Consider the following 27207-nt stretch of genomic DNA (forward strand, 5'->3'; position numbering starts at 1 on the left):
ACATTCTATGTAACTATGAACTTAAGAAAACATATGAAACAATAGTTTCTAGGCATTACACAATAGGCAGGATAGAACTTGAAAAAAGGGAAACCAACAAAGTGAGGTAAACACCATACTCACTTAGGCTCTTTGCCTGGAAACACACTACCTACCATAGCTAAGACATATGGAATGAAAGTAGAGAAGCACTCTTGCTAAACTGAGGAGGCAGAAGTTGGGGTTAGGGCACTTAAAAAATATATATATATATATACATATATATATATATATATATATATATATATATATATATATACATGAGATGCACAGATGTGAGACCTGGAAGTCATGGAGATTACTCTTGAGTCTTTCACCAAAGTCTAAGCTGTACACCTACAGAGAAAGATTTCAAAAAGCCTATTAGAAAGCTTCAAAACTAAGAGATGAAAAAAGAGGACACCTGAAGTTTTGCAGTTCTGGGATATACTGGAGTACTGGCTATGTCAGGGTAAAGAGATCTCATTTAACCCTTCAGGCATTCAACTGAGACCCCAGAAATGGAAAAAATAGAAGCAAACATCAAGTACTAGAAATAGGACCACACCCTGAGATTAAAAGATAAAACATAATCAAAACAAAACAAAGTTTAAACAAAACATAAAGCTAAGAGTGAGAGATTCAAGAAGATCTAGTAAGTTAACTGCCAGCCAGGACAAAATTCAATATTCTTAAAAAGAAACCAATATTATCAAGAATCCCTACATTCTGTCATCCACAACATCCCCCTTATAATCTAAAATTATTGTACCTTCAAAGAAGCAGAAAAACAGAAAACATAATTAGATAAAAAGTAGTCAATAGAAAAAAATACTTGAGATAACCTAGATATTGAAATAATCAAATAAGAACTTTAAAATAGCTATTATAAATGTGATTAAAGACATAAGAAATGTATTGATAGAATAAATGAACAGATGAAGTCTTCCAGAAGAGAAACTGTGAATATACATAAATAGCCATATAAATTTCTACATGTGAACAATATATGAAATAAAAAAATTCACTGGTTATCTTATCAAAAGTGTGAATATAGAAGAATAAAGGGTCAGTGAAATTTAAAAAAAATCAATAAAAAAATACCCAAACTAAAGAACAGAGAAAAAAGAAAAAAGATTGAGGGGAAAAAAACAGCCTAGTTTAACAATATATGATATCAATCAGTCTAAGAAACATGATTCAAGTCACAAATAAAGAGGAGGGAGAGAGAATTTATGCTTCCAAATGTTGACCCAAATCAATAAGAGGAAGTACAAGCAGTACATTAAGCAATGTTAGTAGTATTCCTCAGGGTGTCCTCCATTTTTGTCTTGGGAGTACAGACTCATTTTCTTGTAGTGAAGTGGTTGGGTCAACCTACAGCCATGGCCACGAGTCTTGACCTGTCTGCTACTTTCATGGACTTTTCCTAGTTTTCAAAGATGCTACATGTTTCTCCTTATTTTCATATTTTGTTGGTCATTGCATTAGCAGTGTGAGAAAGAGATAGTGAAAATCCTGTAATCACACTGACGCTGAATTCAGAAATCTTTGTATCTCTTACCTTAGACTTTTCTTCCTCATTTAAAAGGAAGTAGAAATAATAAAGCAATCAAGTTCACCAGCCAGTGGACAATGCACTCGGCCACGTGCTTGTGGCTGACAAAAAGCCCCATGTCAGGCTCTATGCTGACATAGAGCCTAAAAAAGAGATTTAGTTCCAAATTAGGATCCAATGATTGACCATATATTATGAAAAGAATGCTATAGGACAAATAGCATTGGGGAACTCAATGTGGAAACTGTCTTGCTAAAGTGTTCTGGGTGAGGGGATTAGCATGGACTCTAGAGATGGTCAATGGTGTGATGATGCAGATGTTACTGTCTACTAGTAATTGCTTCTCACCACAGATGTGTATGGTACATATCTATTCTGAGGCATAAGGAGCAGTGAGTACGTTTCAAAGTCTTCCCATCAAGATCTTTGATGGAAGTCTAAGCTTTTCAGCCTATACATTTTAGACATCTTTAGATATGCAATATTTTTCCTCTGAAGTACACTAGACATTTATGATAGCTTTTAGTCATTTTTAAACAGATAGCCTTTTTCAAACCCTTAGGCTTTGTATTTGTTTTCATTACTGCTTCTACTAAAATATAATACATGCAGGAAAGTGCACAAACCACAAATATACAGCTCAATGAACCTTGACACACACACACACACACACACACACACACACATATGTAACCAGCCTCCAGATCAAGGCATTTACTATTACCAGTATTCTAGAACCCCCTCATGCTTTCTTCTAGGTACTATTTTCCACTTTGACTTCTAACATTCTAACATTAGGTTTAATCTGCTTTTGAATTTTATGTAAATAGAAGCCTACAGTTTATACTCCATTGAGTCCAAAATTGTTGAGTCTAATAGCTTCTTTTTCTCAGCACTTTATACTATTTATATATAATATTTATATGTATCTATTACATATAATATTTTCTTATTCATTCTACTACTAATAAACATTTGATCCACTTCCCAGTTTTCAGATATAACAATGCTTCTATGAATACTCTTGTGCATGTACTAATAATCATAGGTAGTAAGTATTTCTGTTTAGTATATGATTGTTACATCAGAGAATATGTATATGCTGAGCTTTAATAGATGCTGTAAAACAGTTTCATAAAGTGGTTTTACCATTTTCTATTTCTACCAGCTGTGTATGAAATTTGTATCTGCTCTAAATTCTCATCAATACCTGCTGCTGTCAGTCATTTTCATTTTAGCCCTTCTAGTGGATATGTAGTACTAATACACTGTGAGCTTAATTTCTATTTCCTTTATGGCTCAAAAATATATTCATCTTTTCATGTGCTTTTTGGCTTCTTGGATATCCTCTTTTGTGAAGTACTTGTTCAAATGTTTGCCTGTTTATTCACATAAGTTATCTGTCCTTTATGAATTTATAGGACCCCTTTATTCTATATAGGAGTCCCTTGTTAGATGTGTGTTTTAAAAATATCTTCTTCCTTTCTATCACTGCACTTTCTCTTTCTTAATGATGTCTTCTGATGAGCATACATTCATAATTTTAACATATGATATACTTAAAGGCAAAATATTGAAAGATTTACCCTCAAACTGGAAACATGACAAAGATGCTTATTATCACCATTTCTATTCAACATTGAACTGGACCTTGTAGCCAGTCCATAAAGGTAAGATGAAAAAGGAGGGAAGAGGAAGAAGAAAATGAACAGGAGAAAGGAGGGAGGGCAAGGATGGAGAGAGGGAGAGGGAAATAAAAGTTATAAGAATTATAAGAATTAAAAAGAAAAAATAAAAGCTGTTATAATTCAAAGGCAAAAATAATAATGTGCTAGAAGGTCCAAAAAAGTCTGCAAGCTATGAGATAATGGGTGAATTTAACCAGGTCACTGAATGCAAGGTTAATATTTAAAAAGTCAACACTTTTTCTCTCTATATAAGCCATGAGCAATTATAAAATGAAATTTTAAAACAATACTATTTATAAGAGCTTAAATAAAAGCAAATAGAAATAAATCTAACACAAAAGATGTGTAAGACCACTATATTGAAAACTACAAAAGGTTAGGGACAGAATTTAAAGTACAAAATAAATGGAGGAAAATGCCATGTTCATGCATTTAAAGACACACTATATAGAAAGGGCAATTATCACCAATTAAATGTAATCTACAGATTACATTTCAGACACTCCAACTGGAATCTGGTAAGTTAATTCTTTAAATTTTTTATTAAAATGTAAAGGACCAAAAATAACCAAGGTAATGTTAAAGAAGAGCAAAGCTGGAGGTTGCAAACCTTGAACTTTTCTAGTATAGCAGAATTGTATCACTGCTGCATTTACTTTATCAGTGTGTTCCACTTGGCTGAGATAAACTGCTGCATGGCCTAAAGCCCTACAGTTGCTTGAACTGAGTGGTCCTGCCCCTTGTTACTACAGATCTCTGAAGAACTGTTTATCAGAGAGTAGTTGACATCAGGATTATAATGGGGGACCCAACCCTTCAGGAAACTAGACACACCAGGAGCTTTGTTTTAGGCACAAATGCCTTATCTGCTTTTAGTGAGTTTTCCTTTTGCTTTTTTTTTTCTCTTATAATCTCTAAGCTTTTTGCCTTTCCTCTAGCCTTTTATCTTAATCTTTTAACTCTCCCTTAATACATTTAAATCCATTGGCTGCTAACCTTTTTTTTCTTCCTTTTAAAGCCCAGCTACTTTGTAGCATAATTATTTTCAACCCAAAATTGGGGAATGAGAAGTTTGCTTCCCTGTGGGCTATTCTTTCAGTTACTAGTTCCCACCAAACTCATCTGTAAACAAAACCTTGTGGAGTGAATGGTAAACAGTTTAATTGAGAAGTCTTATGCTCATTAAGGTGTAAAAATAGAGTGGTTTATTTCTCAATATCTGCAGCCTACTGCATACTACATAACTTCCTCCCTGCTGAGTAATGAGAATTCTAATTATTCCTGTACTTCTCTGGTCAATATTCAATCAATCAATTTAAAGTATTAGCAATACTATAGATGTTCCAATTCCTTTTCTTAACTGCTTTAGTTCACAGATAAGGAAGCTTGGGCTAAGAAATTTGGCCAAGATCTAGTAAATGACACTCTTTGAATGCCAGCAGTATGGCTTTAGAGCCAATAACCCTTATAAAAAGCCCATTGAGAGGAAAAAATTACTTATGTAAGATAGCTCTGAATATACTCAGTACATTCTTCATCAAGGGCTCTTAAACAACATACAGTGAGAGACCACATAAAATCCCTAAATCTGAAGGCAGATTTGGGGTACATACAGTCAATTTTTGATACTTGCAGCAGTTATATTTTATAATGTCACTGAGAACACAGAATTAGTGAATACTAAATCATTGCTCCTAAGGAAGATGAAGAATTTCTATCCTTGGGAAAACAGTGATAGATTTCTGCAAGCCTGTGGTCACAATTTTTTTGTCAACCAATTAATATATAACCTTGTTTTATGTGTTTCTGTTTTTATTTAATATATATATGTTATATTATATATGTATAATAATATACATATATGTATACATATGTATACATATATATATATAATTAATTCATTAACACTGAACTAATGACCAACATCACTATAACTTATGCCTATATTAAGTGTATCTAATACACATTTTCTGCATATCATGTATCACTGCCTTCTTATGCTTAGAAAAGCAGTTCAGCACTATGCTTGGGACCATTTTAAACAGTGAAACCACAAAAAAAAAAGCAAAAAAAAAAGTGAAAAACATGACCTTGAATATACTGTGACATTGATACTTGTTTGCAGTATGAAACCTGAAATAAGAAACCAAAGCTTGGTTTTACTAACTTCAGCTGTGAATGTCTACATCAGGCAACACAGATTTTTCATTGCTTTGCATGGGCACATACCTGAGAATGACCAGGAAAGGACTTGAAATGCTGACTTTGGGGTCACAAATTCTTCTACTGAGTAAGCAAAACCATAAATTTGGAATTTGTGAGTAATGATGCCCTATATATTATTTTCTAGGAAGATGCTTAGCTATGACCAGATCCTCAAAAACAGTCTGTAACCTCTTAGAATAACCAAAGAAAGAATGAAGACAGAGAATAATTTAAAGTTTATCTCTGACTCAAACCCCAACAAATTGAGACCGACACTGAACAATGTGGTATTTGCCCATTGTATGGTTGTTTCTACTGCATTTTGGTGGACATCAATGATTCATGCTGAAGCCTGAGGAACCACCTTAGTAAATACACGCTGAAATTCATTAGAAAGAAAGAAAGAAAGAAAGAAAGAAAGAAAGAAAGAAAGAAAGAAAGAAAGAAAGAAAGAAAGAAAGAAAGAAAGTCCAAATGATCCAGTGACCAAATGACCTAGTATATTAATGTTACTAATTGAGCCTAAATTTGATCAACAGAACATTTGTCTTCATTGCAACAAAAATGATGAGAGATGTTATTCTCAGTGTTGTATAGCATCATCTTTGAAAGTAAACATATAGGAAGTTCTCCTCTGATGTCAGGATAGGGATAAGTATTTTTATCTGAAGCACCTGGCTTGTTTTCATCTCAGGAGCACTATAAATCTTATCATGATTTTGTTTCCCTGTTCACTGCTAGAAAGCTTAGCCAAATTTATAGCTCAACATCAGCATAGTACATATGTACATTACCCTTTTAATTTTATCTTTCCAAACAGTATTTTACTCATGTTCTAATTTTTTCACCTTCTTTCCATATTTTTATATTTTCTTTCATTGCACCTTAAATCACTTCTTAAATAATAAGTTTACATAAATAATAAATGCTGAACATATAATTTTTTATTTATAATCTTTTCAAAAAATTCCAATGGAAAATGAGAAGCACCAGTAAAAATGTAGATGCAGATAATTTCTGCCCCCATAAAAGACAAGAGTTATTTTTCCCCAAAAGTCCTTTCTATACCCTATCGCAGCTCCTTTCAAACTGTGGTCTCTGGACCAGCAACATCAGTTTAAACCCGGAATGTTAAGAAATGCTAATGCTTAGGCATCACTCCAGACCTTCTAAATTAGAAACTCTGAGCGAGGGGACAGCAACGTGGGTTTCAACAAGCCATCCAGGTGATGAGGATGCACACTCCACACTGCTCGACAGGAAATTGTGTCACATGAAGCCCACTTATGCTCTCTTTTGCCATAATGATGGGCTTATAACCTTACACTTCTCAAATATAACTGTACTGGAATCCTACAGGAAGATTTTTATAATCACGAGGGCTTAGGACCAATTTATGGGTATTCTTTATACCTCTCTACATATCCTGATAAGCAAATGTGACAACGATTCTCTAAGTCTAAAGACAGGTTCAGTCATGAAATCAGTGATTACTCCTTACATCTTAGAGCATTTCAGGCTAAATCTTGTTCCAAGAAGTTCAAACTAGTATATTGCTACAGTATCATTTTGAGAAATCAGTAAACTGGGTTCCTGTCTTACTGTGTACACCAAAATAAATATCAGATTAAGTCCAAGATTTAAATGTTTAAAATGTCAGTCTATAAAAATACTAGAAGAAAATGCAGATTAAATTCTGCAAAATCTTGAGGTGAAAAAGACTTTAGAATAACCATGACCTAAGCCCAGAAGCAAGAGCAGGAGGATGGACAAGTTTTTCTACATAAAAATTGGTATAGGATGACATCGTTAAATGTAAGTAGGTAGATTATTTCCTGTGCTCCTTTTGCACTACTGTGTCAATCTAAGCATTGACGCAAAGAAGGAAGACAACCTTAGGGTAGTCAAACAGAATTGTGTCAATTTCTTGGCCTTTGTATGGACCAGTTTGAAGACAAAAAAATATGGAGAACAATAAATCAATTTTTGTTTTCCCAAAACAAAATAAAAATTCTCTGAAGGGTAGGAGAAAGAAGGTTAGAAAAGACCTGTACCTCGCTTCCTATCTGGAAGTCTAAGCAGGAGAGTTCTTCACAAGAGTCCTAGTTGGCATCACCACAGTATAGTGGGAGCAACTGGGATGCCTGTATGGAGAAGCTGAGGCAATCCCACCAACTTTTTGTAGCCCCGGAGAGTAAAAGAGATTAAATTACCCTGAAAAGTATATAGCTGTAAATTCCTAGAGTGAGCTAGGGGACCTGAAGAGGTCTCACAGTTGTAACTAGAGGAAACACCAGCAGATGGCAGCATGGACTATACTGTACAACTGGGGACCACAGCCATTTTAGTGAAGTCAACCATCAATAGGTGTTAATAGCCATCACAAAAGATGCAAACATGAACAGAACCCAACTGAGGGACTAATCACATTCTGCCAACACCATGACCCTCTAGAAGATTCCCAGAATTTATATGCCTCTTTAGGGACAAACAGGTAAGGGAGTGAAGTCCTGAGTTGCCATAATTTAAACTTGAAGTAACTGGATTTATACAAGTGAATAAAATCCACCTGTTATCACGTGGAACAAGAGGGGTGCAGAGGGGTTGCTGGAAAGGTAAATATTCAAAAACAAAGGAAAATATTACTATATTTTTATTTTTTGCACTCATGAGTATAGCTTAAGAAAATTATACATTGGAAATTTCTGCATGGCAAAAAAAAATTGTAAACAAAGTCAAAAGATACGTGATCAAGTAAGAGCAAATAAGGAACTTATTTGCCAAACAAGGGGCTAATTTCCTTGCTATACAAAGAACACTTAGTACCAAGAAAAAGTTCATTTTTATTAGACAAAGAGAACTATACAATAAGAACTGCAATTCATTCACCTGAAATGTGCAACCTTTACTGGAATTTTATGATGGGATAAAAAGAGGAGGGAAATGTGGTAAAGAATTACCTTGAATAAAGAAAAACTTACAATTAACTGACATATTCATTATTGAAAATGAGTTTATTGGATGATTTGAATCTATGATATATTAGTTAAAATCTAGATAGTCAATCATTCTTGCTTTTACCATACTGCAATGTCACAGGATCCACATTATCAGCTGCCCTTTCTTTCCACAGGCCCCTAGGAACTCTGAATATAGATCACTCACTGTTCTCAGGAATTTCCTCTCTAATAAGGCTGACTACAAAGCCAGACCCATTCTAACTAGCCCTCCTTCACTTTTCTCCCCATGTATAAACAATCTTATTTTAATGTTAAAGGCTTACCTTCAAATTAATTGTGGGAAGCAGACAAAAACTAACATGAAGAGAACAGAACTATCAAAGCCACTACTCCATATTCCAGGCTTCAGGGCACCATTTCTAAGTGAGTATTTTCAACGTAGGATAATTACTACATATGAAAAAAAAATTTGTTTTAGTGTATGTGGTGGCTTTCTTATGTATAGTAAACTTGGAAATTATAGAGAGGTAGAAGAAAGAAAAAGTGTCACTTGTAGTTCTCCCATGTAACATCACTACAGTCAACATTTTGCTTCATTTTCTCTGGCCTACAGCACCTCATTTTTAAAAAATGTATGTTTCCCATTTTTATAATTTACATTTTTACATAACAACAAAGGTCTTTCCAGAGAACTTTAAACTTTCCTCAAGTATCCTCTTTAATGATGCAGAATGGATAATTTACTTGAATATTCTTCACTCTTATGACAGGTTATTTCTACTTCTGACTTGCTTAAAGTATTGCAGAAATTGATATTTTTGTAACAGATTTGAGCATTTTTTTTCTGGAACTGAAAGTTCTTCAGGAGAGTTGCCCAACGGAGGAATTGTTAGATTAGAAGCATGTACATTTTTAAAGCTCTTGATTTATTCTGCAAAACTTTCTTTCCTCAAGTGTTCAACCTACCTGTCACTGAAAATGCACAACAGTATTGGCAGTTCGATGTCACTCTCAGTCACACTGGGCGTCTCCTTTTGTTTTAATATTTTGGTAAGTTAAATGGTATCTAGTTATTGTTTTATTTTAATTGATATATCTTTCTTGAATTTGCTTGTCATTTGTATGAAATATTTGCAACCTCTCCTTTTCCCCCCAGTGTGACCCTATGCTCAGCCAAACCCATTCGGTTAAATATATTATGTAGCAAGTATTATGTGTCAGGCATTGTGATATATATTGGGAACACATTAATGAAACTAATTTGTAGCTCTCTAATTTGCAGCTCTCTCAGCATGTAACACCTTTACTTGTTCTGGGCCTTTGCACTTGTTATTGTTGTTACCTGGAATGTTCTTTCTTCTCTGGATAACTCCCACTTGCCTGTTGGATCTCAGCCTAGGTGTATTTAGAAATTCAGCGTACATGTGTTCCCTATGTCTGCCCATCCTTTTCATGTGTAGGCATTATCACTTTGAACTATAATTTCATATTTACGCTGTACCTTCCACTGGATTGGCAGCTCCTTGAGAACAGACAGTGTTTCATGCTTATATTTGCACACACACTATTTAAAATTGTTGGGTACATAGTAACCAACTAATGAACAAACAAATACATTTCAGTGTTGAGTAGATGGATTACTAGCCATGCAATTTGCTCATTTTAACTCAGTGTCTTCATGTGTATGAGTGGGTGTGTGTGTGTGTGTGTGTGTGTGTGTGTGTGTGTGTGTGTGTTTCCAGTTCATTTTCCCTTCTACTTAATTTTTGGGGGAAGTGTTAATTTTGTATATTTTGGTAGAATCTACCCAGTATATCTCTTTTTTCCTTACCATGTTTAATTATAAATTCAACAGATGTTTCTGTTTAAAACTTCAAATAGCACACAAGGATCCAAAGTACAAGGTAGACACTCTCTCACCCTCCCTCTATGTGATCAATATAAAGTTTTTTGTGTATTTTCCCAAAGACTTTCAATGTATATATACAAAAATGTTTATGTGTTCTTTGTTTCTTTAAATAAGTGAGATAGTACTATGAATATTGTGTTCTGAAACTTGCTTTTTGTTCCTTAATCTTGGTCATATATATTTATGAATGGTATGTTTTGGTCATGGTAAGACATTTGTACTCATTATTTAGAACATTAGATACTATTTAATAAACTTACCATAATTTATCCAGTTATCCATCAGATATTTAACAGGTATGCATTTTTTTCTCATTAATGTACATATAATACTTAAAAAAAAGAATTACCCTTTCCTTACCTATATTAATCTATTCTATTTTTATCTTATTTTAATTTTTTCATATAATCATAAATCTTTTTCATGGGATGAAGATAGTCCTATTTTGCCTAACATCCCAGCCACCATCAGCATGTTCAAAGACTTTGCCCCTAGTATGTCTTCTCTCTTTTGCATCATTAATTCTTCCTTCTTTTATGGATCATTCCCACCACCACCACCACCAACAACAAAAATCATGCTATAATAATTCTTTTCTTAAACAAAGAGAAAGACATAAATTTATCCACCACTCACTGGTTGCTCCTTTTTATTGCAAATCTACTCAATATAGTTGTTACTGTTCATTTTCTACCTCCAATTTTCTTTTGAACCCACTCTGATAAGATGCTCATTCATACTACTCCACCAAACCTATCCTGGTCAAATCCACCCATCACCTCTATATTAACAAATCCAATTTTATGTATGCATTTATTTGAGAATGAATCTCTCTCTTTAAAAAACATTTCCTGCTATAAATATCGGGGTGCATGTATCCCTTCAAGTCAGTATTTTGTATCCTTTAGGTAAATACAGAGTAGTGCAATTGCTGGATCCTAGGGTAGTTCTATTTTTAACTTTCTGAGGAAACTCCATACTGTTTTCCAGAGTGGTTGCAACAGTTTTCATTCCTACCAGCAATGCAAAAGTGTTCCCCTTCCTCTGCATCCTTGCCAACACTTATTGTTTCTTGTGTTGTTAATTTTAGATGTTGAACATCTCTCTTCACGTGTGTTAGCCATCTGCATATCTTTTAGTTTTGTTGATTGCTTCCATGGCTGTGTAGAAGCTTTTTATCTTGATGAGGTCCCAATAGTTCATTTTTGCTTTTGTTTCCCTTGCCTCCAGAGATGTGTCTAGTAAGAAGTTGCTACTGTAGATGTCAAAGAGGTTGTGACCTGTGTTCTGATTTTGATAGTTTCTTGTCTCATATTTAGGTCTTTCATTCATTTTTAATTCACTTTTGTGTACGGTGTAAGAAAATGTATGGTCCAGTTTCATTCTTTTGTATGCTGCTGTCCAGTTTCCCTAACAGCATTTGTTGAAGAGTGTCTGTTTCCCACTGGATATTCTTTCCTGCTTTGCCAAAGATTAATTGACCATAAAATAGTGGGTTTATTTCTGGATTTTCTATTCTATTATACCAACTTTTTATTCTTTCAAAGTACCTTTAGAAAGATTTTGTCAACATGGAAAATATTCATTGGAATTTTCATCGAAACTATAATTGATTTGGGAATGATTGATACCTTAAAGCTATTTATTCTTCTTAGTATAAGCATCTTTTTATTAAAAAACCATATAGTTATAGAGCGTTATAGTTCTCTTCATATAAGCTTCACATATTTTTCTAACATTAAGGTTATTCTTTTGTAGTTTATCTCTTCATTGGAGTTGAAAATGAGATTTCCACATTATATATTTTTTACTTAATTGTATGTAGGTATGCATGTATTTATAGTGGTGGAATATAGAAAGGCTATTGATTTTGCATTTAAAAAAATACTCAGTTGTGTTATCTTCATACCCTGAGCTAAAGTCAACCAAAGAAAATACAGTTTAGTCATGAAATATATATTTCACAGATGAAGCCTATTTTAAAATCAACTTTCTGATGACAAAATAACAATGGTAACCTCTGCAGTTTAGCAAATGTAACAAAACAGAATTCAGTTTTGGAGCTTTATATATTTTTTTCTTAAGATGTTACATAATTAAACAGGATTGGACTGGTCTTTTATATCATAAAAAATGTTCATATCCATAGTCTAAATGACTATTTTCTGGATTATCTGAAGAGTCTTTCTCACATTTCCCCCTTCTCTCCTTCTCTACCTAAAAATTGGTTACCCTCTCTCCTAATGATTCTGCAGCCTGATTTACTCTCCATGATTCCAAACTAAAGCCACTGTACCTGGGGGTAAGTGTGCTAGAAGTGAGGAGATTAGGAGTTGTGGAAAAACAGTAGGTGCTTTTTGGTAGGTTCATCTTCTCTCTGATTCTTCTTCAGTGAAAGGACAATCTAGGCTTGACTGTTACTAAGGACGTCCCTTCCAATGATAAATGTTATTTATTTACATGGAAAAATATATCTTTACATTTCTTTTCCAACATTTAAATAAATCATAACTTTCACAACAATGTAGAGATAAGGGGCCAGCACAGACCTCAGCAGCAACACCAGCTTAACCCATTGGCATTCATTAAGACACATGAGTTTAAGCCACAGCAATAGTTGTAATCTTGTGACAATAACAACAATAACATCAACAACAACAACAAAAACAAAAACACATCAGATGAAATACATTAACCAAACTAACGATGCATTAAACATCTCTTAATCTCAGTTCAGTTTTACTAAACAAACCAACAGTAACTAGCTTAGTCCCCTTTAAGAAAACAAAGCAGCAAAATTTCAATGTGCTAGGTCAATCAGTTACTATGTGCTTTTTATTCATGACTACCACATCATCATTATGTTGTGTGTGTGTGTGTGTGTGTGTGTGTGTGTGTGTGTGTGTGTGTGAGAGAGAGAGAGAGAGAGAGAGAGAGAGAGAGAGAGGGAGAGAGAGAGAGAGAGAGAGAGAGAGAGACAGATACACATAGGAAAGGGTAATTTGAAGGAAAGACCTGGGAGACATCATCAATCATCAATTTATTTTTAAACATTATTAAGATAAATTTAATCTCAAGATATAATAGATTCATCAATCCAATGTTCCATTGCTTACATGCTGCCTCTACAGGGAGATTTTCCTTATAATTACCCCAAGGGTAAAGAAAGAAATCCCAGAGGAGCTGTGACTAAAGCAGAAGTTGAATTATTACTCTGCATTGTCTTCCTCACATAAAGAAGCTATCATAGCCTTAATTATGTCCTCCATTAATATACTGAAGCCATACCCTACCCCCCCCCCCCACATGTGGCTGTATTTGGAGATAGCTCCTTTAGGAAGGTAATCAAGGTTAAATGAAATTAGGAAAGCAGGGCTCTAGTCCAACTGCATTGGTGCTCTTATGAGAAGGGCAAGAGACACCAGAAATGGATCTCATTCTCTCTCTCTCTCTCTCTCTCTCTCTCTCTCTCTCTCTCTCTCTCTGGATCTCATTCTCTTTCTCTCTCCCTCCCTCCATACGAGTACAAAGGAAAAGCCATGTGAGCACATAGCAAGAAGGCAACTGTCTACAAGCCAAGAAGAGGGCTCTCACCAGAAATTAAATTTACTGGCACCCTAATCATGGACAGAACTGTTAGAAAATAAATGTCTGCTGTTTAAGCTGCCCAGTATGTGGTGTTTTTATGGCAGCTTGAGCTAACTAATACAGAAGTTCATCATCTTTTAATTGTTTATTCTCCTACAGTCTCTGAACTTCACCTGCAGTGTCCTACCATCATCCATCAGTTAACTTCAGTGTCCTCCCAAGGTGAGGAACTGAGAGATTTAGACACTGTTCATGTTTCTGTCTGTGATGTATTTGTAAATGTGTTTTATTGATTTATACAACATGTGGCTTATTATTTTCTGCTGGCCATTAAAACATACCTAGTTTTGGATCCATGTTTTCTGGTTTTGCCTCTGGTCGTGCTGCTTCCACTGTTGTCAGAGGTGCCAAATGCAAGTTGGACTGTAAATGTGTATTTATTTTTCTCACTGGGATTGTAACTGGAAGGCTAGAACATCACAGATTAATCAAACTCCCCTTTTGCATCAATACGGTGCCAGGTTCTTCGGATTAAAACATGCATTTGGTCCGTCAGATTGCCAAGTTTTAGGGTGATGGTGACAATCTTGATGAAGGGACCTCAGAATTTGAGCTTGCACTGTGGTTTGATGCTCAGGACACGGTCCATCTTTACCATATTCATCCACAGCAGTAGCATCACTGGCTGGGAGACTCGTGAGAGACCACATTTGATGCTGCTGCTGCTGATAATAATAATGCCTGTGTTCCTGGGTCATTTATGAGGTGAGAGGAGGGGGCTGTGTATTCATCTTGCATCAATACATTTCATTTTACTTTCTTGTTAATTCTCATAGTTCTCCATTTCATCCTTTTCTGCGTTTCTCTGTATATAATTATACCATATGCAAATAAAGATAATTTTTCATTTCCCTTATAATAATGATGCATCTTATTTTGGTTCCATATCTTATGGCTTTGATTAGCACTTCCAGAACAATTAGATAACAATGAAAATAACAACATTTTTGTTTTCCACCTGATTTTAACTGGATACTATTAAGAATGAAGTCAGCCATTGATTTGAGATGTTATAGAAACAACACATGTTAACGCAAATTCATATGTGATTTTGGAAAGATTTAAAAAAATATGAATGTAAATTTTTTTTCTAGAATTTCTCTAATTTTATTGAAATTACCAAATGTTTTTTTTTTCTTTCCTGACCTATTGGTAGGAAGTAGTATACTAATTGTTTTCCTAATATTGAACTAACTTTGTATAATGCACAAGATTTTGAGTCAAGAAAGTAAACCAGACCACCCTCTGAGGAATGTTTAATCACTAAACACGTTGTACACATTTCTGACCTATAAAAGATTCATGTTCAACTATGATCCCAATCAGCAACTTTCTCTTCCCACTAAAGGGAACAAATTATAACCCTTTCCACTGCTGCAGTAAACAGCAAACAGATTGCTGATTATACAGAAAGGGAAAAAACAGACATAGGACAGAGCATACAGATTAGAAAGAAGCCATTCCATCCTTAACACTAAGTAAATAGCAGACATTTTGCAAAGTGCATTAAAGGGAGCAGACTGCTATAGAAATCAATTAATACAGACTTGTTAACTGAGAGCAAACTATGAGCAATTATATTATCAAGTAAATAGAATAATCTGTAAATAGCAGTAAGGACCCCACAACAAAGAAACCACATGAATTGGCACCCTTTCCTTTTGTGTCCATAGCCTTCTGAGCTTGTCTCTCTAATTCAGCAGTATATCTAGTATTGGAAAGGAAAAAACAGAACAAAAGGACTTATGAGAGGCTGTTAGGAGAAGTAACTCAATGGCATTAAACAAGAAGTGCCCTGACACTGTACAGTGGGAGAAAATTTGTCTCCAGCTGAGACTCCAGCAAGTAAATGACTATTCTTGCCCAGAGGAGATCTATTTAACTCTTCCTGTATTAAAAGCATAAAAGAAACTCTGGACAGAAAGAACTCTCATTGTGGTCAAAATGCAAAGGGCAGAAACATTGAGTGGAAGGTGACCTATCTGGCAGTTATTGGAGGTTCTCACATGGGGCTGGCACCCTATAGAAAGTACTGAAAACACCAATCTGATAAGAAACATGTGATAAAGATTTGGGAGGAGATATCCTGTAGTGAAAAGATGGTGGGAATTAACAGCAGGGAGCTAGATCTTGCTCAAGATATTTGCCATGTGGCCATGAACAGTAACACAAATTCTGAGACAATTTTTCTTCATCTGTAAAATGGAGATATTAATACCCACATGGAAAAGATATCAGAACTAGATGAAATGTATATGTATAGCATAGAGCAACACACAGTAAATATTTTAAAAGATGGCTTGTTACTTTATTAGTTTTGGAGCAAACCTTGAGAAATATAACAGAAACTTGGAAATATATCTAAGATACAAATAAAGACCCTAACACAAAGACAATTTCATGACAGAACACTGTGGGGCAAGAATTATGTGGAACACATAAATATATTAATAAAACTTAGGAAGGAAAATCTCCATATGCACATGGATGGGAAGGGAGACTACCCCCTAAGCTCTATCAACTGTCAATCAAAATTAGCTCCTCAAGGAGGAGAATGGGAAATGTTTATCAAAACACAACACATATACTTTACAGGTATTTGGATATATGTTCAAGTTAAGGCATAGTAATACAGAGACTGTTTCATTTTGAAGGATGGATCTTTCATCCATCTTTGAAGGATTCTCAGTGAATCCTCTTTTGGTCTTTATAAGATTCCATATTAAATAACCACATACAGAGATAACTTCACAGGGGACTCCAGAAATTCTGGAGTACAACTTGGGCAAACCAAGTTGGCAGTACCTCTTACAGAATCATGTTTTAACAAACTTCTTTTTTGCCTGGCTAGATTATTCATCTTAACACTCATCACACTGTATTTCACATGTTTGTTTCAGTATTTGCGACTCTTATTCGACTGTGAGCTCCCTGAAAGCAGGTATAGTTTTATTCACCTTTGTGTTTCTTAGGACTACATACAGATATAGAGCTGCCTTAATGTCACTGTAAGACTGAGAAACTTCTTAGAGGCCCCACTCCATGTCATCTGAAACATGTTAACTTTTAGCAGTCACACTATGGCTCATTTTTACTGTATTTTACTGTAAAATTTTAAAGATACTTGTAATTTTTTTTGAAATTTGGTGATAAGCCAAACACTTTATGATTAGCTCTAATTTCTCTAGTCTCAGCTCATAATGCACATCCAGGAATTCTTGCAAAGTAAAATAATCTAAATTACAAATTGTTTTCAATGGTCATAAAATTTTAATGGACATGATGGACATGAACCTTAACAATGAACAAAGCTGGAGCAATATTAACTTTTGTAGACATTTAAACATTTATTACTTTACAATTTTCAGGGTTTTTTTCTTTTTATATTTTAGAATCAATGGTTTGTTTTTGTTTTTGTTTTTGTTTTTGTTTTCTTTTTGCTTCTTCAGTTCTTAAATGTTGTCAATGGCCTTTGAAGAGCAAGAAGGCCTAGGCACCAGGCCTATTGGCACACCAGGGGTTAATCAACCCCAAGTGCATACAGTAGATGGTCAAGTAGTGTTTGTGGATTTGATGGGTACTTTGAGAATGTGCACATGCCACGGGTATGTAGCACAGTTTGTGATGCAGCTTTATTTTACTAGTGGCACCACTAAGCCATTTTATACATAGCAGTGGCTGGCTACATCAGTCATAATGTTGGAAGTTGAGAAAGAGGCATTTTCAGGACTGAAGGGTTAAGTTGGCTGTCAGAACAGGCCAGCAGCTGAGATCGCCCCATAGTTATCAGCACAGAATCTCAAGCAGACAAGTGGAAGTCAGACAACCTTAAGACTTCAGAGAGATGTTGGGCTTCACAGACATTGGCAATACCACGGTCAGGCCTTACTGCTGATATTCATGAAGGGAGGGAGACTGACAGATGAGTTCACAAAAATAGATTGCTCTGATGCCATCTTTTCTAGGGAAGCCTGACTTCACAAACACTGTTCTCCAGACTATGTGTGAATGACTGCAATGAGCAGATGCTCCTGGGCTCAAGGGGCAGTCATTCCTCAGATGTATTATGGCAGAAAGAAAACAACTTTAAATATGGTAGTTGAGAAAGGCATTCAAAAGAGCAGTTGGATGGGACCCCAAGTTGAGATGGCTCATGTGTGCTTAGTCATCACCCCAGTGGCAATTACACCTGACACACCTGGACCTCTAGGTCTCAGTCGAGGTACTATCTGCCACGGTTTCATGGCTGCACTGTAATAGCTAAGCAGGATGGGAAGAGAGTTGAGAGTTTTAAAGTCTCAGTATGGATAGATATGATTCCTAAAAACCTCTGAGATTTCCACATCAGATTATTCTTTCAGGACTTCTCCAGGGTGAGAATCCTAAATGCTAGACCTTGGTAGACAGTTATTTACAATTGAAATTTCCATCTGCCTTAATGATTCCCAAGCATACTTGAACTATAATTGAATATCTAACTCTGAATTATGCTTATACTTTCATCAATTATTCAACTTTTTCCTTAAAATATGTTGGGTATAGAATCTTTGGCATAACAATTAACAGCTGCACAAAATGCATCTCTTTTAGCCATATTGCCTCCAGGAATTTGATGATCATATTCATGTTTGGATGCTCTCTCTTACAAAAGGTTTTTGTAAGATAGACAAATGACAAGTATCATGTTATAGCTACTTTATTTCAGGGAAAATGACCATGCATTGCAGCAAAACTAACTAACCCAAAGGCACAAAAGTCTTAGAGAGGAAGGTTGGGAGCTAACACATAATGAGGATCTATTATGTGCTGAGAAGTTTGTATGTATACACATCTTTTAGTAAGCATTGCTTCACAATTCTGTTTATCAGATCCATAACTCTGACCATTTTCAAACAAAGTCTGGTACCATGAAAAATGCAAAGAGGGCTCTACATGACTTTGGAGCATTTATTCACTTGCTTAATAACCTTCAGTGACTCCCTATCTCCCACTAGGTCAATTTTATAATTCTGCTTGCTTTTCAAGATCTTCACTGGTCTCCCTACTAGCCTACCTTATTTTTTCTTTCTTCCCACATATTCCCTCTGAGCAACATAGGTCAGTATTTTTACTAACCTACAAACATACTTTGTTCATTGCCTGTTCCAAGCATCTTTCTTTCCTCTTCTGCCACCTATGTAAATGTTACCGATTCTTCAAGGATCCCTTCACAGCTCATTATTTAGCAGAGTTCAGGGACCAGAAATGCTACAGAGACTTTGTTAAACACGATCTTAACTACAATATGGTAATTCGCAAAGCACAGACTTAAAACAATGATGTGATAATGTAGTTAGTGCACATTTATTTATGGTGAAGGGAGCTCTGAGGTTTTATCTCCTTGGAATAAAGCAAAGTGCTAGCTGATTCCAGCAACTTCAAACTCTAAGTCCCTTGGAATATAAGAGGTGGCATTTTTCATGGGACCTGAGTTCAGTAATATAGTTTTTAATCCTCCATTGAACTACTTGAACATAAGCTTGACAAATTTAATTTTTAAAGTTATCAGGCTCTAAAGTACATTCCACAGTATTTGAATTTGCAGGGCTACCACTTCCATAATAAAATACGAGACTTAGGATAAATAGGATGCCCACCTTCCTTTTCTTTTCATGAAGGGAGACTGCTCTATAATCCAGAATGGAACTCATGGAGACTAAGTATAACAGTTCATATTTTCTTTATAGGCAATACAAGAAGCCTAACTATCAAAGTCATACAACCTTTTAGTTTTGAATGACATTGTTCAGCAGAGGTTTTCACACTATGGTTTTATGAACATAGGCAGTTGTTAGAATTCTTTAAGGAAAATTTTTTATATTTAAGAATGTTTAAACACAATTTTTAAAAGTATCACTTTAAAGAGATTTATGATAATGGAAACTAAATGATATGCCCATTCCAAGAGTAAAGAGAACAATACAGTGCATTAAACATGGTCAGGTCAGAATCTGCTGCTTTTGATATAAGGTTGTTGATCTGGTAAAATTTTCCTTCTAAATATTCTAAAGTTACTATTCAGTCAATAAAATTTAAGAAGTATGCACTAAGTATTATATGTGAGCCCTGTGCTATGTACTAAGTGGCCAAAATCAGACATAGTTTCTGTCTTCATGGGAGCTTTCTGTTTGTGAAACAGACAGACATGATTGAAACGATCACTCTAATGACTGTATAATTACAAACTGAGCTAAGTTTTCTGAAAAAAAATGAAGTGTCCTAGGAAACTTAGTTCTGAGATTCCAGGTTCTCTTCCAGATATATAATAGCCAAAATAGACATATTTCTGCCCTATAAGAACTAGACTACAGTTAGGGGGATAGGCATTATGTAAGTAAGTAAGTAAGTAAACAAATAAACAAATAAATTCAAATAATACTTGGTCTTATGGAGAAAACAAGGTGTACAGTGATGAAGAACAATAAGGAATGGGGCTGATTAGATAAAGAAATAAGAGGTACTTTTCTTAGGAGAGATATGTATGCTGAAGACTAAGGAATGAGAAGGATCCTGCCATTTCAAGGAGTATTGGGGGAAGACAAAATCATGTATGAAAGTCCTAAAACATAAAAATAGATTTGTTTGTGAAAAGATCAGAGAGTATGCCACAGTGGTTGGAATAGAGGAGGGAAGAGAAGAGAGACATAAAATAAGGTGATAAAAAAACAGGTAGCAGTCCAATCATTAGAACCATATTAGAAATATCAAGGGGGGTTTGGATTAGATTCTAAATGCAATGAGAGAGCATGAAAGAGGACAAAATGATTTAAAGTTCAAATTGTTCCCCTTGGTAACTAAATAGACTATGACAGAAGGAATTGCAGTCAGACACTATTGCTGTCCTCCAAGGAAGAAGGGGTTATATTGTACCAGAGTCTTGGCAGAGAAGATGAAGAAAAATACAGATTTCAAGATATTTTGAAGGAAAACTCAAGGAATCTGTTGATGCATTGGCTGGGGGAAGGCAGGAAGATTAGGAAACGTAAATTAAGGATGACTCCCAGGTTTCTGACTTGAGCAACTGAATGGATACATCAATAGATGTGATGACATCTCCTAAGTTGGAGAAGTGCGAAAGCAGAACAAATGTGAACTTAGGTGGGGTGGGGTAAGGTGCAAAGGAATTTGGTTGCAGCCACACAGATTTTGATAGGCCTGTAAGACATCCTAGTTGAAAGGTCAGGTGGGCAGTTAAATATGTATATGAGGAGACATTTGAAATGGACATAATTGAGGGATCTTCAGTCTGTAGATGATTTATAAAGTAATGGTTATAAACAGTACCACCAAAAGAGAGAATATAAAGAGAGAGAAGAAGGGGATCCAAGACCAAGTTCCAGAGGAAAATGTTCTAGGGAAAACTAACAAAAGAGATTGGGAAGGAATGGTCAGTGAAATCTTGGACACTAAGACATGAAAACTAAAAGATAAGAGTGTTTGAAGAAATGTGTAGTGTTATTGAGAAGTCAGGTACTCTTTTGGCTTTTACTCATTTATTGATTAATATCTGTGATTTTATTTTTAAAAAAGATCAATGTATCAAAATAACATCATGTAAAAATAATAATCCATAACAGAAAGAGTTGGTAAAGTAGTTCTATACACATTATCTCACTTGATCCCAACAATTAAATATATTTTATTACTGACTGTATTATACACTCAAAAACACTGGAGCTTATAAAAACAAGTAATATTTAATAATAAAGTCAACATTTATTAAACAAGTATTGTGAATTTCTCCTTTGAGAGGCATGTTCTAGACTCTGTGGATATAGTTATAAACAAAAAAAATTGTATCCTTGAATTCAAAATGCTTACTTTCCAATGAATATTGTACTATACTGATTACAACATAGCACACAGGGCTTAGAAAATTATTAAGAGGTACAGAGTTTTAGTAATTCAAAAATATATATTCTCTCCAATGTTTATTGCAGCATTATATACAACAGCCAAGACATGGAAGCAACCTAAGTGTCCATCAAGAGACAAATGGATAAGGAAGATGTGAGATACATGCGCGTGCACACACACACACACACACACACACACACACACACACACAGTGGGATATTATACAGCCTTAAAAAGATGAGATCACACCATTTGAGACAACATGGATGGACCTAGAGGGTATTATGTTAAGTGAAGTAAGTCAGACTTAAGAAAGACAAATGCCATATGATTCCACTCATAAGTGGAATGTAAAAACAAACAAACAAAAACAAATAAATAAACAAAAACAGAATCAGACCTATAAATACAGAGAACAAACTGAAGGTTGCCAGAGGGGATTGGGATTGGGATGGGGATGGGCAAAATGGGTGAAGGGGAGAGGGAGATACAGGCATCCAGTTGCAAAATGAGTAAGTCAAGGGAATAAAAGGCACAGCATAAGGAATACAGTCAATGATACTGTAATAGCAATGTAACAGGACAGATGGTAGCTATACTTGTGAACATAGCATAATGTATAAACTTGTCAAATTACTAAATTGTACATGTGAAACCAATGTAACATTGAGTGTCAACTATATTCAGATTTCAAAAGTGCAGAATTCTGACCCGAGAGGTTCACTTTTTAAAAAATCTTAATTACTCATTAAAAAAAATTTTTTTAATGTTTTATTTTTGAGAGAGACAGAGAGAGAGCACAAGTGAGCAGTGGGGGAGGGGGAGAGAGAGAGGAGACACAGAATCCGAAGCAGGCTCTAGGCTCTGAGCTGTTAGTACAGAGCCAGACATGAGGCTCAACTTCATGGACCGTGAGATCATGACCTTGGTGAAGTCTGACACTTAACCGACTGAGCCACCCAGACACTCCTTAATTACTCATTTTTTTAAGAGTTCATTAGTATTGGGGAGCCTGCGTGGCTCAGTTGGTTAAGCCTATGATTCTTGATTTCCACTCAGGTCTTATCTCCCAGTTCCTGAGATAGAGCTCCACATGGGGCTCTGAGCTGACAGCTGAAGCCTGCTTGGGATTTTCTCCTGCTCACTGCCCCTCCCACACTAATCCTGTCTCTCTCTGTCTCAAAATGAATAAACATTTAAACAAACAAAATAAAACAAGAGTTCATTAGTATTAAGTATACACACATTGTTGTGCAAGAGGATCACTTTTTAAAATTCCTGCCAATGTTATAAATCTAAAAATAGTACTTTTTTGAATTTGAGGTAATACTATCTTTAGTAAACTAAATATACATGTTTACTCTTTGTCTATATTGACATATTGAGGGGTCTGTATCTTAAAACTTTTCAAAACCTTACCTACGCTCTGAGATTTCTTAATAATATTAATGCTTGCCAAGAATTTAAAAAGCATTAAAATCTGTACTGTTTGTGTCTAACCAAGTCTTTATCCATTTGGGCATTGTCCTGATATTCTATCAGTGTAGTCACTGGAGTATATAGGCTTCCTGATATCCCATAAATATTGTCTACTTTGTTTTCATGGATTAAGTGAGTCTTAGAACCACCTTGACAAAATAGAATGTCACTAAGTTTGTGCTTTTTCAAACAATACAGAAAAAAGAAATTTCAATGTATTTAATAGCATATACTTTATCTTCTTTTTCTTATCCTCTTTTCCTCTAGGAATTTATTCCTGTCTAAAATAATCTATGAATGCTACAAAAAATGTGGCATCTTATCTGTGAAAGAGTCAGATAACATTAGTCCTTGGTAGATTTATCAATATGTCTGGCACTTAGGAGATTTATGCGTGGGTCATTCTGACAGGACATATGTAACATTGATTTTTTGGCTGGATTCGTGCTAACTGGACTTGACTGTATAATTTTGTGTTAGAGCCACTGACCCTCTGAAAAACTGGTTTGCATTTGTACTTTTATTTTGGATAAAACCCGGTTTAGATTTCTTTGGCCTTCAAAATGACCACGATGGTCTCTATGGCTTCTTCTTTTTTTTTCTTTTTCCCTTCTGGAATTTACACTGGCCAAAGAACACTTTTCTTTTTAAAAACTGACTTTCACTGTTGCCATGGCTGAATCATTCTTAGAGCAACTTCAGTTTTACAGAGAGATTTTTGTTTAATGTCTTCTCTGGCATTTTATAAGGTTAAAGAGGCACTTAGCAATAACCTTCGTGTGCAGTACATATAGTCTGCAGTCATTGAAACATGAGCGCAGATGAATAGCTATGTTATTCCCACTAAAGAAAAGAGGAAAAAAAAGACTTAAATTCTATTGAAGCAAATGACCAATGGTTCTCCATGTGGTAGTACCTCCTTGTAGGGTGTGTTTTGGGAAAGCATGGGTTATTTGAGGTTGTCACAATGAGGGTAGGCTCTAGTTTTTCAAGAGAGATAGCCAAAGATATGTTCTACAGCATGCAAAGCAGTCCACTAACAAAGAATCGTCCCACAGCCCACATGACTTTCAAACATCCCACTGGTCACTTACACAGATGAAAAATCTGTTTATTATCTGAGCCTAGAAGCTAACTATATTTTATAGTAAGCACAATGTGTTTCTGTATGGTTTTCCCTGAGGTACTTTTTCCAGGAACGCCAGTACTAAGCAAATAGTGGGAAGATTTTATTTTGTTTTTTCTGGACTTTAACCAAAAGTTGTCTATAATTTTATAAAATCATGTCCTGACAGCACTGTCACTTGAGAGATTCAAGTCACCAGTACAACCAATTCAACATACCTGTATCAGTCTGCACTTACAACAGTCATATGTTAGGAATTCTAGGTATATAGATGAAAACATCTCACCACTTCATTTTATTTTCTTCTGTAGTCATGACTGAGTTTTTTCATATTAAACGCATAATATTTCATTTTATTCTTTCTCCTATTATGAAACCAGATCATTGTACTGATTTAAAAAAAAAAATATTAGGGGTACGTGGGTGGCTCAGTCAGTTAAGCAACCAATTTTAGATCAGGTCATGATCTCACAGGTCATGAGTTGGAGTCCCACGTTGGGTTCTCTGTTGTCACCATGGGGCCCACTTCAGATCCTCTGTCTCCCTCTCTCTCTACCCCTCCCCCACTCTCTCTCTCTCTCAAAAATAAAATAAAACATTAAAAAATATATTATAACATAGGATATACTATCTAAAGTGTCATTTTAGGATAAAAAGGGAACATTATAAAACATTTCTTATAAAAAGAGTTATTGGCTGAACACTAGAAAGAACACTTAATTTCTGACTTCTGAAACTTAAGAGAGAAGGGGAACTATCTCATCTCTTCTCTGGGGGGTTTTAGATGATGTTAATCTGGACAAATCACAGAGGCTTTCCTGGCAAGCATTTTGGAAGCACTGACCAGTTATGTCAGACAGATACAGACAAGGAATTCACCCTTTAGCATCACTGTTTATGTGGTATAATAGTCTATTTCATGATAGCCCTTAGCATGAGAGCTCTAACCTCAATCTCTAGAATCAGATCATAGCCTGATACAGTAAGTAAACATATCAGAAGCAAAACACTGGCCCTATTTATTCAGACCTGCCTTGGTCCTTGATTTGTACTTATCCCCTATATAGCCTGAGGGTCCTACTGCCTCAGAGAAGCCAACAATAAAGCCTTTCCCCATAGATGTACATCAAAGCTTTTTTTCCCCAAGAAATTTTATCACTGATTTGTGAACTTTGCAGTCCTGGCCGACACTCCCTCTGTGGTCCAACCTAGTATTAGAGCCCGAGGAAAATTCAGGTAGGCTGTGTGTCCTTAGCTCCTCTCTGCCCATGCCCTACCCCCTCCTTCCAGAGGCTTCCAGGACCATATGCAAATATGTCCTCTGATGGTTGATGATCATCTTTTATTATTTTTTGACATAGGCTCAGCTATTTACTGTAATCATTGAGCTTTTAATGATCTGAAATGGACATAATAAAAAGTAACTAACTTTACAAGATTGTGATAGAATCCTAGGCACAGGCAAGAAGAATTTTTTTAAAAAATTACCCAAATACACCTAGGTACTCAGGTGTGATGGTTTTTTGTGAAGAATCTATACCCACCATTCCCAGGTTCAAATGCCAGCTATGCCATTTACCAGCTCTGTGACCTTGGTCTAGTTATTTAACCTCTCTGGTTTAGATCTTCTGTACAATGGTGATAATAATAGTACATACCTACCACACAGGATTGTGATGAGGATTAAAGGAGTTAATGTATGCAAAGTTCTTAGGACAGCACTTTGCACATAGTAAGCACTCAGTAAACACTAGTTATTAGCCCTAGGATTGTGTTTCTGTTTCCAGAGAAAATAAATGCAGACATTTATTTTCCCAGGTGTTCAAGTTAGAAAGAGAGCCAAACGCTAATATGTTTGTTCATCCTCAAGTTTCTCTTGTGCTTTAAAAAAAGGTAGGAGTCCTTTCTTTTTCCAAATCACAAGTATGTGATAATTAAAATACATTCCCATGACCTCATGTACTTAAAAATGTGCATTATATCTTTCTTGTAAAATGTGAACCAAGAGGTGCTTTGGGCAAAGGTGGTTCCACTTAGGGGCTTAACCAGCAGGTTTAATTCTGATCCTAATGTTCCCTAGCTTCATCTATGAATCTAGTGACACAACATAGAATTCTTGCAACCATATAGCTTTTTCATTATTCTTTTTTGAATATTTGCTTTTTCCCTGTTGGAAAATAAAATTTCAAACCGCTATTCACATTGTTACTCCAATATGTCTAATGTGTCTTCATTACTGTTCACAGCACCAGTGATTACCACCGCGCCCAAACATCAATTAATGCCTGATGATGATTATGATGTTGATGTAGTCAGAACAGAGGAGCCCTTGATTATTCTCCATCTCTGTGTCAGATATTCAGTGTATATCTAAATATAACCCCAGATCATCCATTTGGACTGAATTGCTTTATAATCAGTAAAACTGAATTTTCCCCCTGAATTTACGGAAACTTTTTGTCTCACATAGGAGTCATAGCCTAAAGGTTATGAAGATTCTAGCCTTCTCTGCTTGTATAAATTAATAATACCAGGATCAACATTTCCTTCTATTTATTTATATTTAAAGCACCTGACATGAGAATTTAGGGGATTCACCCAGATTTAATCCTTTATTTCAATAGTTTACATTTCTTTACTTTTACTATTTTTTTTTCTTTTTCTATAGCAATCACTTTGTGGTTTTTATTATGTTATGGCTGGATTTTATGATATTAATG

At 35.3% G+C, this 27207-nt stretch overlaps 1 long non-coding RNA gene across 1 annotated transcript in view; it reads left to right on the plus strand.

Moving 5' to 3' along the window:
- The window catches only part of LOC131509113 (uncharacterized), a 116068-nt gene extending 89138 nt beyond the window's left edge, over positions 1 to 26930 (plus strand). The window contains exons 2-3 of the long non-coding RNA XR_009260296.1: positions 26306 to 26380; positions 26734 to 26930. This is a non-coding gene — a long non-coding RNA (uncharacterized LOC131509113). The remainder of the gene's footprint in view (positions 1 to 26305; positions 26381 to 26733) is intronic.
- Positions 26931 to 27207: the final 277 nt, after the last annotated feature.

Source organism: Neofelis nebulosa, chromosome 4, assembly GCF_028018385.1.
Source record: "Neofelis nebulosa isolate mNeoNeb1 chromosome 4, mNeoNeb1.pri, whole genome shotgun sequence".
Classification (NCBI taxonomy): Eukaryota; Metazoa; Chordata; class Mammalia; order Carnivora; family Felidae; genus Neofelis; species Neofelis nebulosa.